Here is a 16,080-nt window from a genome sequence, read left to right as displayed (position 1 = left end):
AAAAATTCACCGACAGGTGTGATCAAGGCCGTTGTGGAACGGGTAAGGGATGTAGCTTACCTCTGGGCAGGTGTCTAGGAGCCTTACACTGGGCTCACACCGAGCAGGAGGAAACATAAACCCTCACGTCCTTAGCCAAGGTGGGCCACCAGTACTTCTCAGTCAGATAGCGCACCGTCCGACCGATCCCCGGATGACCAGAGGAGGGTGATGTGTGGGCCCAATAGATCAACTGGTCACGGACAGCAGACGGAACGTACTGACGCCGGGACACTGGAGAACATGGCCCACCTTGCCTGACGAGGATTCAGTCTCCTAGCTGGCCGGATGTACTCCAGGTTGTGGTGGTCAGTCCAGATGAAGAAAGGGTGTTTAGACCCCTCAAGCCAATGTCTCCACGCCTTCAAAGCCTTAACCACAGCCAACAGCTCCCAGTCCCCCACATCATAGTTCCGCTCTGTCGGGCCGCTCCGCCGGGCTTCGAGAAGAAAGCACAGGGGCGGAGCTTCGGTGGCGTGTCCGAGCGCTGAGAGAGTACGGCTCCTATCTCAGCCTCAGACGCGTCAACCTCCACTATGAATGCCAAAGAGGGATCTGGATGGGCCAGCACGGGAGCTGAGGTAAACAGAGCTCTTAGGTGCCCAAAAGCCCTGACCGCCTCAACCGACCACTGCAGACGTATAGGACCCCCCTTCAGCAGTGAGATAATGGGAGCAGCCACCTGGCCAAAACCACGGATAAATCTCCAGTAGTAATGGGCAAACCCTAACAATCGCTGCACCTCCTTTACCGTGGTGGGAGTCGGCCAATTATGCACAGCTGCAATGCGTTCACTCTACATCTCCACCCCTGAGGTGGAAATGCGATACCCTATGAAGGAGACGGCCTGCTGAAAGAACAGGCATTTCTCAGCCCAGACGTACAGGTCATGCTCCAACAGTCGTCCAAGTACCTTGCGCACCAAGGACACATGCTCGGCGGGTGTAGCGGAATATATCAGAATGTCATCGATATACACCACTACACCCTGCCCATGCAGGTCCCTGAAAACCGTGTCTACAAAGAATTGGAAGACTGATGCAGCAGGTACTCATAATGCCCTGAGGTAGTACTAAACGCCGTCTTCCACTCGTCTCCCTCCCGGATACGCACCAGGTTGTACGCACTCCTGAGATCCAGTTTAGTGAGAAGCACGCCCCGTGCATTGACTCATTCGCCGTGGCGATAGGAGGTAGCTGGTAACTGCACCTCACTGTGATTTGATTGAGACCTCGATAGTCAATGCACGGGTGCAGACCTCCATCCTTCTTCTTCACTAAAAAGAAACTCGAGGAGGCGGGTGAAGTGGAGGACCGAATGTACCCCTGACGCAGGGATTCGGCGACATATGTCTCCATAGCCGCCGTCTCCGCTTGCGAAAGGGGGATACACGTGACTCCTGGGAAGTGCAGCGTCTTTATCGCACAATCCCCCCGTCGGTGGGGTGGTAATTGAGTCGCCTTCTTTTTACAGAAGGCGAGAGCCAAATCGGCATATTCTGGGGGAATGCGCACGGTGGAGACCTGGTCTGGACTTTACACCGTGGTAGCACCAACGGAAACCCCTACACACCTCCCCGAGCACACTCGCGACCAGCGAGAGAGCCCTCTGTTGCCAGGAAATGGTGGGGTTATGACGAGCCAACCAGGGAAGGCCTAGTACCACGGGAAACGCAGGAGAGTCAATGAGGAAGAGACTGATTTCTCCTCTTGACCCCCCTGCGTCTCCATGGCCAGGGAGATGGTGGCTTCCCTGATTAGCCCGGACCCTAATGGTCGACTATCCAGAGCGTGTACCGGGAAAGGTCTAACCACAGGAATAATGGGGATCCCTAAACTAAGGGTGAACGCTCTGTCGATAAAGTTCCCAGCTGCGGCTGAATCGACGAGCGCCTTATGCTGGGAATGCGGGGAAAACTCAGGAAAACAAACAGGTACAAACAGGTGGACAACAGAGGACTCTGGATGAGAGTGGTGCAGACTCACCTGGGGTGACGCCAGAGTGCCCTGCCTGCTGCCTCGACTCCCAGAGGGACCAACCCGGCACCAACCGGCAGTGTGCCCTCTGCGGTCACAGATCGTGCACGTGAAGGCCCCTCCTCCAGCCTCCCTACGCGCAGCCCCTCCCAGCTTCATGGACACCAGAGCGGGGGTGCTGGAAGATGGAACCGACAGAGCCCCCTCTGGACGTCCGCGGGTGACCAGCAGGTTATCCAACCGGATGGACAGATCCACCAGTTGGTCAAAAGTGATGGTGGCATCCCTGCAGGCCAACTCCCGTCGGACGTCCTTGCGCAGGCTGCATCAGTAGTGGTCGATGAGGGCCCTGTCATTCCATCCTGCTCCGGCGGCCAAGGTCCGGAATTCCAGTACGAACTCCTGTGCGCTCCTCGTCCCCTGCCTCAAATGGAAGAGCCGCTCCCCCACCGCTCTTCCTTCGGGTGGATGGTTGAAGACGGCCCGGAAGCGGCGGGTGAACTCCTCGAAGTGGTCCAACGTCGCGTCTCCTTCTCCCCATACGGCGTTTGCCCACTCCAGAGCTCTCCTCGAGACGCATGAGACGAGGGCGGACACTCTCTCCCTTCCCGAGGGAGCTGGGTGAACGGTGGCCAGGTATAGGTCCAGTTGTAAGAGGAACCCCTGGCACTGTGCTGCCGTCCCATCATACTCCCTGGGAAGGCACGCATCCCACTGGAACTGGATCCGGACGGGATGGGTAGAGGTAACCACGGAAATAAACGCATTACCAGTATAGCGCGTCAAAATAGGCACGTAACACAAAACAATCTCACACAAAGACATGAGGGGGAACAGAGGAATAAATACATGTAGTGTGATTGGGGAATGAAGGTGTGCAGTGAACAAGACAAAACAAATGGATAAATGAAAAATGGAGCGGCGATGGCTAGAAAGCCGGTGACGTCGACCGCCGAACGCTGCCCGAACAAGGAGAGGAGCCGACTTCGGCGGAAGTAGTGACACCCATGGTGTTTATACTTACATGCTATTGTTTGTACAGATGAACGTGGTACCTTCAGGCGTTTGGAAATTGCTCCCAAGGATCAACCAGACTTGTGGAGGTCTACAATTTGTTTTCTGAGGTACACCACAGGTACACCTCCAATTGACTCAAATTATGTCAATTAGCCTATCAGATGCTTCTGAAGCCATGACATTATTTTCTGGAATTTTCCAAGCTGTTTAAAGGCACAGTCAACTTAGTGTATGTACACTTCTGACCTACTGGAATTTTGATACAGTGAATTATAAGTGAAATAATCTGTCTGTAAACAATTGTTGGAAAAATTACTTGTCATGCACAAAGTAGATGTCCTATCCGACTTGCCAAAACTATAGTTTGTTAACAAGACATTTGTGGAGTGGTTGAAAAACGAGTTTTAATGACTACATCCTAAGTGTATGTAAGCTTCCGACTTCAACTGTATGCCACAAGACCTAGAATTGCCTTATGTGTATCCCACAAAAAAGGTTCACTGTTATAAGCTAACTTTTTTGCTTAATTTAAGCAAAATTCCCCAAATTCCCGGGCTTAACTTCCCATGGAAGATTTCTGGAAAAATTCTGGAAATTTACCAAAAAGTTTCCATCACTTTTCAACCCTACTACTGACTGATTCAAAGCTTCCTCCAACATCTCACCATACATCTGCCTGTACAGTAGTTATTGAACTCAACCTGCAGGAGGTTTGTTTGTTGTGATTCAGTGGGGAGGAACAGCTTCAGGCAAGGTTCTGACAGATGGGTGTGTCTTGGTCGTGCCACATCAAAGAAACACCCACATGAAACCACACCACCATGACAACTCACGTTTGGCTTCAGTCATGGCTGCTAGAACTTCTAAATGAGCATCCCAAAAAGCCTGGCAAAATCAGTGAGTTCAGCCACCCCTTTGAGGACACTAGTATTAGTGGATTGAATACATGTCTTTGCTTAGCTTTACTTTCTAAAACGTTTCCTATCCCCTTTAAAAGGTATTTCTCTCCTTTAAAGGTCTATATCCCAGTTTGGATTTTGGTGTATGTGTAAATGCAAAAATTTTGTATCAATAATAATCACAATTCATCACAATTTGCACAATTTCAAAGGTTTGACACATTTTTTACAAAAAACTCTATGCTTTTACAGATCTTCTTTCAAGAAACTAAAGGCAACGAAATTGGGGAAAGCAGCACAAATAAATTAGTAAGATGGACAGGTCGTCAGGATTTTCATACATCTTTCAGACAAAGTTAGCCGCTGCCACATTGTTGGTGCACTTGTCAACCTTGAATGCACTACTGCGGAATCACATTGGTACACGGTCATTTTTATGCAATTGTCGCAATCCATGCACTGCATTACCGCAATCAGAATCACAAAACATGGAGGAGAGCTTAATTTTGGCTGTTTCTGGGTGTAACAGTATAACTTTAAACCGTCCCCTCGCCCCGACACAGGCGCGAACCAGGGACCCTCTGCACACATCAACAACTGACACCCACGAAGCGTCGTTACCCATCGCTCCACAAAAGCCGCGGCCCTTGCAGAGCAAGGGGAAACCCTACTTAAGTCTCAGAGCAAGCGACGTAACTGATTGAAATGCTAGTAGCGCGTACCCGCTAACTAGCTAGCCATTTCACATCCGTTACATGGGCACCTCGCTATTTTTGCCACAAGTTATGATGAATACCGTGATCTGAATGCAAAGAAATTGCCACTGAAAGGTGTTGCAGCATAAGTTATGATGAAGTCTAGCAAGCCAGGTTGTATTAATTATTTGCTAGCCACATGTGCTGCCTTAATAATGATAATCAATTGTAAAAAATATATTTTTTAAAGCAGTTCCACCTCTAGCCGAGATTTGGTATTTTATTGCTTCCTCCTCTTAGCAGCATTTTCTTTGTAGTGTTAATGAACATGTGCAGTTTCAAAGGTGAATTCTGCACATTTTGCCATGAGGTGGAGGAACACTTTTGCAGTTTAAAGCTAATTTCCTGCAATTGTACACATTTTGCCATATTCATATGATATCTGAGTTAGAGTGACTAAAAAAATGTATGGGTGCCCCCTCAATGTCAGGGCCTCTGGGCACATGCTTTACATGCCCGGGAAGTAATTTGATGATTACTACAATGTTTAGATAGCTGGCTAGACTACCTTCATCAACTATTTTTGGAGTGACTGTCATTGGAAACTGCTGATGCCATACCAATTTTCAAAAGTGCACCTTGTGTATTCTACTTTTTTAACTGTTAATAGTAAGTTGAGACCCTGGCAGCGGAGGCTGTAGTCTCCATATAGGCAGAGGCACCACTGGTAAAAAGTATAATAGACCTACTAATAATAACAACAGGCTACAGCCCACAACTGTATTATGAATAAAATGAGTAATAGCAATGGCATACAATATATCAAAAACATAATTGCACAGCATTATAAACACCATCAACTTTGATCTTGTACTTTTCAAGTAAATGTATTGAGCTGTCAAAAGTGTATTGTTGCTATCCCATAAACACATAGTTGAAAGCTACACATTTGCACCATCTTCAGTGTTATACACTGACTATACAAAACATTAAGAACACCTACTCTTTTCATGACATGGGGGGTGGGTGGACGATGACGACAACGCAATATTAGGAAGGTGTTCCTAATGCTTGTATACTCAGTGTACATCCGTTTCTGAGACCGCATGGCAAAGCAAGGCACAAATTGGAAAAATCCTAAACATGCGACACACTGCACGCATCGCAGCCTAGTCTGGCAGATGAGTCGCAGCGGTGCGGATTGCCTCCCACTGAAATGAATTAACTTCCTCCAGACCGCATACAAAGAAACCACAGTTGGTTTGCAGGCGGCCTGCCCTATTCTGGTAATGGCAGCGGAGCACTGCTGAACGTTCAACCTGTCTTCCAGCTCACTTTCCATATAGTGTATTCTTTTCTTCTGACTTTCAAGAGACTACAGAAGTGCTTTCTTCGATCTTTTGTAAGTAAAGGAACTTGTTTTTATTTATTGGCCAGATGGCAAATTGGGAAAAGTTGTACAACTTTTAGTAATGCTTTGAAGAAGTGCGTATAATCAGGGATGTCTGAAATACAGGTGATGTTTTTTGTGTAGGCCTCTCCATCACTTCTAATTACAGCATTAGGTACTCTAGCGTCTGTAAAATATGCTGTATGTTTTTAGAAATGTGCCATTCTTTTTGCTGTATTTAAATCGGCAATCAGCAGTTGAAACAATAACAACGCGTCATCCATACCCCTGTTTCTGGTAAAAATCTGAGGATAGGGCTGGAGAAATGTAACCACTCTTAAATTCATAGACAGAGCTATGGATACAAGGACTGACCATTCATGATATCAACATTATAGTTTTAACCATGTTTTGAGGCTATACAGTGTTTGTTTACAAACGTTGGAATGAAAGAAGTTTATATTTTGGGTTCTAATGGGGTATGACAGTTAAACTAAGCTCATGAGGCATTTATAAATGATAGACTTGAAGAATCAATGGGTACATTTGATTAATTCAGAAGTCCAAACATGGATGAAGCAACCGCAATTTGCCCTTTTTAATTGAATGTACTATTTAGGCTACTGTGATAAACAAAGTATGCACTGCAAACACAAAGTCTGCAAACGGGGATTACACTGTTCAAGGTGAGATGGGGAAGCATGTGTCTGCTGGGGAGTATTTTGAGCCATGGCAGGCTTACTACATCAGTCCCTCGTGTCATCCAGCATGGCGTTCCGAGTGTCAGTCGGAATGGAATTTATTGGACTGTCAGTGTCTGTGTGTGACTTCAAGCTGCACGTGGAAACTATTTAGCCTTTTCCAAATTGTCATTGGAAGTCCTTGCTGCTCTGGACACATGCTTTACTGGGTCGTTCGACCAATGAAGTGCCTTTTGAGTAGTGTAACATAGTGACCACATTTTAACATTCTGTCATAAAGAGCACATGTGCAACTTAATAAATATAAAACATTTTACCATCTCATTAAATAAATAAATAAATAAAAATTATAGTAAGTGCCTATTAGGTAAGGGATAAACACCGAGGTTCTGTACATTACCTTGGAAATAATGGATGACGCAGCGGGACAAGCGAGTCCCTTTGCTTAGTTCATTTTGAAAGCACACAATTACCGGTAGATCTACACTACCGTTCAAACGTTTGGGGTCACTTAGAAATGTCCTTGTTTTTGAAAAAAAAATGGTTCATTAAAATAACATCAAATTGATCAGAAATACAGTGTAGACATTGTTAATGTTGTAAATGACTATTGCTGGAAACAGCAGATTTTTTAATGGAAAATCTAAATAGGCATACAGAGGCCCATTATCAGCAACCATCACTCCTGTGTTCCAATGGCACGTTGTTAGCTAATCCAAGTTTATAATTTTGAAAGGCTAATTGATCATTAGAAAACCCTTTTGCAAGTATGTTAGCACAGCTGAAAACTGTTATCCTGATTAAAGAAGCAATAAAACTGGCCTTCTTTCGACTAGTTTAATATCTGGAGCATCAACATTTGTGGGTTCGATTACAGGCTCAAAATGGCCAGAAACAAAGAACTGTCTTCTGAAACTCGTCAGTCTATTCTTGTTCTAAAAAATGAAGGCTATTCCATGCGAGAAATTGCCAAGAAACTGAAGATCTTTTACAACGCTGTGTACTACTCCCTTCACAGAACAGCGCAAACTGGCTCTAACCAGAATATAAAGAGGAGTGGGAGGCCCCGGTGCACAACTGAGCAAGAGAATAAGTACATCATAGTGTCAAATTTGAGAAACAGATGCCTCACATGTCCTCAACTGGCAGTTTCATTAAATAGTACCCGCAAAACACCAGTCTCAATGTCAATAGTGGAGAGGTGACTCCGGGATGCTGGCCTTCTAGGCAGAGTTGCAAAGAAAAAGCCATATCTCAGACTGGCAAAAAAAATAAAAGATTAAGATGGGCAAAAGAACACCGACACTGGACAGAGGACCTCATCCCGGAGTCGCCTCTTCACTGTTGACGTTGGGACTGGTGTTTTGCGCTGTTCTTCATCCACAAAACAACAGAAAATGGCTAAAAAGAGTAAAGCCAGCTCACCTGCTTTAACACTATGATTTGACTATTAATGTTCAATGTTTATTTTGAAAGAAATATGGAAACAGGAGACAAAGGGCTGTGAGACAGAGATTTAATCAAAAATCAAATCCAACTTTGTCACATGCACCGAAAACAATAAGTGTAGACCTTAAAGTGAAATGTTTACTTACAAGACCTTAACCAACAGTGCAGTTCAAGAAGAGTTAAGAAAATATTTACCAAATAAACTAAAGTAAAAAATAATAAAAAGTAACACAATAACATGACAATAACGAGGCTATATACAGGGGATACCGGTACCGAGTTAGTGTGCGGGGGTACAGGTTGAGATAATTTGTACATGTAGGTAGGGGTGAAGTGACTATGCATAGATAATAAACAACAAGTAGCAGCAGTGTACAAAACAAATGGAGGGGAGGGGAGGGGGGGGGGGTCAATGTAATAGTCCGGTGGCCATTTGATTAATTGTTCCGCAGTCTTATGGCTTGGGGGTAGAAGCTGTTAAGGAGTTTTTTGGTCCTTGACTTGGCGCTCCAGTATTGCTTGCCGTGCGGTAGCAGAGAAAACAGTGTATGACCTGGGTGACTGGAGTCTCTGACAATTTTATGGGCTTTCCTCTGACACTGCCTATTATATAGCTGTAGAACTTTTTGAGGATCTCGGGAACCAGGCCAAATATTTTCAGTCTCCTGAGGGGAAAAAGGTTTTGTCATGCCCTCTTCACGACTGTCTTGGTGTGTAAGGACCATGATAGATCGTTGGTGATGTGGACACCAAGGAACTTGACTCTCAACCCGCTCCACTACAGCCCCATTGATGTTAATGGGGGCCTGTTCGACCCGCCTTTTCCTGAAGTCCACGATCAGCTCCTTTGTCTTGCTCACATTGAGGGAGAGGTTGTTGTCCTGGCACCACACTGCCAGGTCTCTGACCTCCTTCCTATAGGCTGTCTCATCATTGTCGGTGATCAGGCCTACCACTGTTGTGTCGTCAGCAAACTTAATGAGGGTGTTGGAGTTGTGTTTGGCCACACAGTTGTGGGCGAACAGGGGGTACAGGAGGGGACTAAGTACACACCCCTGAGGGGCACCTGTGTTGAGGATCAGCTTGGCTGACGTGTTGTTGCCTACCCTTAGCCACCTGGGAGCGGTCCAACAGGAGGTCCAGGATCCAGTTGCAGACGGAGGTGTTTAGTCCCAGGGCCCTTAGCTTTGTGATGAGTTTCGTGGGCCCTATGGTGTTGAACGCTGAGTTGTAGTCAAAGAACAGCATTCTCATATAAGTGTTCCTTTTGTCCAGGTAGGAAAGAGCAGTGTGGAGTGCCATTGAGATTGCGTCATCTGTGGATCTGTTGGGGCACTATGCAAATTGGAGTGGGTCTAGGGTATCCGGGAGGATGCTGTTGATGTGAGCCATGACAAGCCTTTCAAAGCACTTCATGGCTACCGATGTGAGTGCTACGGGGCGTTAATTACTTAGGCAGGTTACCTTTGCTTCCTTGGGCACAGGGACTATGGTGGTCTGCTTGAAACATGTAGGTATTACAGACTCAGTCAGGGAGAGGTTGAAAATATCAGTGAAGACACTTGCCAGTTGGTCCACTCATGCTTTGTGTACACGTCCTGGTAATCCATCTGGCCCTGCGGCTTTGTGAATGTTGACCTGTTTAAAGGTCTAGCTCACATCGGCTACCGAGAGCGTTATCTCACAGTCATCCAGAACAGCTGGTGCTCTCGTGCATGCTTCAGTGTTGCTTGCCTCGAAGCGAGCATAAAAGGCATTTAGCTCATCTGGTAGGCTCACGTCATTGGGCAGCTTGCGTCTGGGTTTCCCTTTGTATTCCTTAATAGTTTTCAAACCCTGCCACATCCGACGAGCATCGGAGCCGGTGTAGTAGGATTCAATCTTAATCCTGTATTGACGCTTTGATGTTTGATGGTTCGTCTGAGGGCATAGCGGGATTTCTTATAGGCGTCTGGATTAGTGTCCCGCTCCTTGAAACCGGCAGCTCTATCCTTTAAGCTCAATGCTGATGTTGCCTGTAATCTATGGCTTCTGGTTGGGATATGTACGTACGGTCACTGTGGGGACGATGTCGTCGATGCACTTATTGATGAAGCCGATGACTGAGATGGTATATGTCATTGGATGAATCCCAGAACATATTCCAGTCTGTGCTAGCAAAACAGTCCTGTAGCGTAGCATCCGCGTCATCTGACCACTTCCGTATTGAGCGAGTCATTGGTACTTCCTGCTTTAGTTTTTGCTTGTAAGCAGGAATCAGGAGGATAGAAGAATGGTCAGATTTGCCAAATGTAGGGTGGGGGAGAGCTTTGTATGCATCTCTGCGTGTGGAGTAAAGGTGGTCTAGAGTTTTTTTCCTCTGGTTGCACATGTGACATGCTGATTAAATTTTTGTAAAAATTATTTAAGTTTTCCGCATTAAAGTCCCCGGCCACTAGGAGCGCCGCTTCTGGGTGAGCATTTTCTTGTTTGCTTATGGCCTTATAGAGTTGGTTGACTGCGGTCTTAGTGCCATCATCGGTCTTTGGTGGTAAATAGACGGCTACGAATAATATAGATGAGAGCTCTCTTGGTAGATAGTGTGGTCTACAGCTTATCATAAGGTATTCTACCCCAGGCGAGCAATACCTCGAGACTTCTTTAATATTAGACATTGCGCACCAGCTGTTATTGACAAAAAGACACACACCCCCACCCCTCGTCTTACCAGACGTAGCTTCTCTGTTCTGCCCTGTGCCGGTGCATTGAAAATCCCTCCAGCTCTATATTATCCGTGTCTTAGTTCAGCCACGACTTGGTGAAACATAAGATGTTACAGATCTTAATGTCCCGTTGGTAGGATAATGAGAGTGCAGAACGCCTTCCAGAACCGGGATGAGAACTGAGGAATGTGATCGAAACCATGTCCACCGGAAGTCCATGGATTCGGAAGATGTGCTGCACCATGAGCTGAGCCGTCTCCTTGGCTGAGGGTAACTTGGGAAGGGGAATGAAATGGGCGGCTTTGGAAAACCTATCTACTACCGTAAGGATAGTGGTGTTGCCATCTGATGTAGGGAGACCAGTGATGAAGTCCAGGGATATATGAAACCAGGGGCAGTGAGGAACAGGGAGTGGTTGAAGGAGGCCAGCCTGAGCTTGCCGCGGAGTCTTATTCTGAGCACACACAGTGTAGGCGGCGATGAACGGGGACACTTCAGGAACCATGGTGGGCCACCAAAAACGTTGTCGTGCAAATGCCAGGGTCTGACTGGAGCCAGGATGGCAGGCAAGTCTGGAGGAATGAGCACATTCCAGGACCTGGGAGTCCGGGACAAACATCTGGTTAGCCCCCCCCACCCCGGGGTCCAGCTGGGAACGCTGCACCTCACGGACCTGGTTCGCATCCGGCTTCACATTCTTGGACCCCGGGCGGTAGGAGATGGTAAAGTTGAACCGAGTGAAAAGCAGGGCCCATCGAGCTTGCCTAGAGTTAAGGCGCTTGGCGGTGCAGAGATATTCCAGATTATTGTGGTCAGTCCACACTATGAATGGATTTACCACCCCCTCTAATCAGTGCCTCCACTCCTCCAACGCCATCTTGACCGCGAGAAGTTCTCTATTTCCCACGTCGTTGTTCCGCTCAGTGGGGTTAAGATAATGGGAAAGGAAAGCGCAGGGATGCAGCTTTTGGTCCTGGGCAGAACGGTGGGACAGGACGGCCCCCACTCCGACGTCTGAGGCGTTGACCTCCTCCACGAACTGACGGGACGGGTCCGGATGGACTAAGATGGGAGCTGTAGTGAACCGATGCTTGAGGTCCGAGAACGCCCGGTCAGCTGCTGGAGACTACATGAACAGAACCTTGGGAGAGGTGAGTATTGAGAGGAGGGAAGCCAGGGTGCTGTTACCCCAAATTAAGCGGTGGTAGAAATAGCTGTACTCTGGATGTCGGTTGAGACCAATCCACCACCGCTCTCACCTTGTCAGAGTCCATCTGAATATTTCCAGCAGCAATGACGTACCCTAGGAAAGAGATGGTGGAGCGATGGAATTCACATTTTTCTGCTTTAACAAAAAGCTGGTTCTCCAGGAAACGCTGAAGGACCTGTCGGACGTGGAATCAATCAATCAGGTTTATTTTATATAGCCCTTCGTACATCAGCTAATATCTCAAAGTGCTGTACAGAAACCCAGCCTAAAACCCCAAACAGCAAGCAATGCAGGTGTAGAAGCACGGTGGCTAGGAAAAACTCCCTAGAAAGGCCAAAACCTAGGAAGAAACCTAGAGAGGAACCAGGCTATGAGGGGTGGCCAGTCCTCTTCTGGCTGTGCCGGGTGGAGATTATAACAGAACATGGCCAAGATGTTCAAATGTTCATAAATGACCAGCATGGTCAAATAATAATCAGGAGTAAATGTCAGTTGGCTTTTCATAGCCGATCATTAAGAGTATCTCTACCGCTCCTGCGGTCTCTAGAGAGTTGAAAACAGCAGGTCTGGGACAGGTAGCACATCCGGTGGACAGGTCAGGGTTCCATAGCCGCGGGCAGAACAGTTGAAACTGGAACAGCAGCAAGGCCAGGTGGACTGGGGACAGCAAGGAGTCATCATGCCCGGTAGTCCTGACGCATGGTCCTAGGGCTCAGGTCCTCCGAGAGAGAGAAAGAAAGAGAGAAGGAGAGAATTAGAGAGAGCATACTTAAATTCACACAGGACACCGGATAAGACAGGAGAAGTACTCCAGATATAACCAACTGACCCTAGCCCCCCGACACATAAACTACTGCAGCATAAATACTGGAGGCTGAGACAGGAGGGGTCAGGAGACACTGTGGCCCCATCCGATGATACCCCCGGAGAGGGCCAAATAGGAAGGATATAACCCCACCCACTTTGCCAAAGCACAGCCCCCGCACCACTAGAGGGATATCTTCAACCACCAACTTACAATCCTGAGACAAGGCCGAGTATAGCCCACAAAGATCTCCACCACAGCACAAACCAAGGGGGGGGCGCCAACCCAGACAGGAAGATCACGTCAGTAACTCAACCCACTCAAGTGACGCACCCCTCCTAGGGACGGCATGAAAGAGCACCAGTAAGCCAGTGACTCAGCCCCTGTAATAGGGTTAGAGGCAGAGAATCCCAGTGGAGAGAGGGGAACCGGCCAGGCAGAGACAGCAAGGGCGGTTCGTTGCTCCAGAGCCTTTCCGTTCACCTTCACACTCCTGGGCCAGACTACACTCAATCATATGACCTACTGAAGAGATAAGTCTTCAGTAAAGACTTAAAGGTTGAGACCGAGTCTGCATCTCTCACATGGGTAGGCAGACCATTCCATAAAAATGGAGATCTATAGGAGAAAGCCCTGCCTCCAGCTGTTTGCTTAGAAATTCTAGGGACAATTAGGAGGCCTGCGTCTTGTGACCGTAGCGTACGTGTAGGTATGTACGGCAGGACCAACTCGGAAAGATAGGTAGGAGCAAGCCCATGTAACGCTTTATAGGTTAACAGTAAAACCTTGAAATCAGCCCTTGCCTTAACAGAAAGGAAGTGTTCTTGAGCTGACCGGGAAAAAACGAGGATGACATCAAGGTAGACAAACACGAACCGGTTCAACATGTCATGTAGCACATCGTTGACCAGAGCCTGGAACACTGCAGGAGCGTTGGTCAATCTGAATGGCATAACCAGATACTCGTAGTGCCCACTATCTGTGTTAAAGGCCGTCTTCCATTCGTCTCCTTCCCGTATCTGGACCAGATGGTAGGCGTTCCGAAGGTCCAACTTTGAGAATACAATCGCCCCATGGAGAGGCTCGAAAGCCGAGGAGATGAGTGGTAAAGGGTAACGTTTTTTAACTGTGATGTCACTAAGGCCCCGGTAGTCGATACACGGGGAGACAGATGGACGAACACTCCCTGCAGCAAGAGAGTCCTCAATGTACCTGTCCATGGTCTTGGTCTCCAGACCCGACAGTGATTAAAGCCGCCCCCGAGGAGATGTAGTTCCCGGGAGAAAGTCGATAGCGCGGTCGTAGGGTCGATGCGGAGGGAGAGATGTAGTGCGGGCCTAATTGAAAACCTCCTGGAGTTCCTGGCACTCCGCGGGAATAGCGGAGAGATCCGAGACTTCTCCCAAGCCCGCAGGAAGACGTCCCGGGGCAGGCTGCCCCGACTTCTGACAATGCACGTGGCAGAACGGGCTCCAACCCATGATAGAACTAGTAGCCCAGTCGATCAGAGGATTGTGCCTTTGGAGCCATGGAAACCCCAAAACCACAGGTGCATGAAGGGATTCAATGAGCAGGAACTGCATAGGCTCACTGTGATTACCTGACACTCTCAGGTTAATGGGAAAAGTAGTGTGGGTGACTCTGCCAATAGAGTGCCCTTCCAGCGCTCTGACGTCCATCGGAATGGAGAGGAGTTGTGTGGGGATTCCCAGCTCTGACACCAGGGTAGCATCCATAAAGCTCTCGTTGGCCCCAGAGTCAATCAGCACCCGGAGAGATTTGGACTGGTCACCCCACAACAGGATAGAATGGAGAAGGGTACGAGAAATGGAAGACGAACTGGCAACAGACAAACAGAAAACGCAGGTATTAATACACAGGAGATAATGGGGAAAATAGGTGAAACCTTGTGGGTGGTTGAGACAAGCACAATACAGGTGAAACAGATCAGAGTGTGACAGGATGCAGGGAGGGAGGTGTCAAAATGCTGAATTAAATCAAATTTTCCATGTTGTCACTTCATTTAATATAACAGACTTTTAAAATTGAATGTTTGTGCACAATGTCTACGTAAAATATAAAAGAGATGCAAAAGGCACTCTTTTCGTTAGACAACCATACTGTGTGTACCACATGGACAGACAGTAACCATTTGTTTACATTACAAAGCATGTTTCGGTGCATTGAGAGTGCGTGTTGGTGTTGGTGACTCACCAGTATGTAGAATGAAATCTTTCCCCAAGACCCACCCAGGATTGTACTGTCGAGTGCAATGGGAGGAAAAGTAAAGAGAAAACAAAATCAGTGTCGCACAAAAGTTTCACCACTTGCTAATTTCTCAGTTAAACATAATAAAATAATTAGGCCTTATTTTACTCCACAATTCCCCTCTCAATTCCCCACAGTGCTATTATTACTATTTTATTACTTTTTTTAAATACTTTTTTTCCTCTAAGCTGTCTTTCCCAAACTTGTATGGATACCAAAGCCATCTTAGCCTGTTTTGCATGGGCAGTTTTAAAACCAAATATCGCAAGCACCCAGAAGATTTTTTGTTGTTGCTAAAGCCCATCACATCTTTGTAACGAATGATCCCATCCAACAGATTTGTTTCTGCATGCCTGCGTTGCTTGTGTGTGTGTGTGTGTCTGCGTGCGGTTATGGTGACTCATACAGTCATTATTTTCCAGCTTGCCTAATCCACCACACCTATCAGGTCTGAGAGAGAACAGGGTTGAAACTTGTCCCTGGAGCAGTCTGGTCTTGTTGTGATGTTAGCTGCTCGACCCAGTAGGTGGAATAAACAGTGTTCCTGAATCCTGACCTTTGCCTATTATGATTGTGTGTGTTGAAGCATTGATGCAGGGTTGCAGCAATCGGTAGGGTCACATACAATAAAAAAAAACGTTCAAATACTGAAGGTGCATTTGTTCTGGTTTCACTGGGATAAAGAGTGGACAGAGATGGCACTTTTCTGAATATTCCATTGGTTCCATTTAATGGGGCAAGCTAAATCGAGCAGACCATGTGTATTGTAAAAGTATTTGACATTTGCATTTGCCCCACTCAGTGCACCGGACAGGATAAAGAATGCAGTATGTGCAGTGCAGGCATACAACTCCTCACTGGGTAAATGGAATTGTGCCAGGTAGTGATACATGTTTAGTGACCACCAATATAAATATCATGTATGTTTT

Source organism: Salvelinus namaycush, chromosome 29 (genome assembly GCF_016432855.1).
Source record: "Salvelinus namaycush isolate Seneca chromosome 29, SaNama_1.0, whole genome shotgun sequence".
Lineage (NCBI taxonomy): Eukaryota > Metazoa > Chordata > Actinopteri > Salmoniformes > Salmonidae > Salvelinus > Salvelinus namaycush.
Note: the sequence above shows the minus strand (reverse complement) of the source record.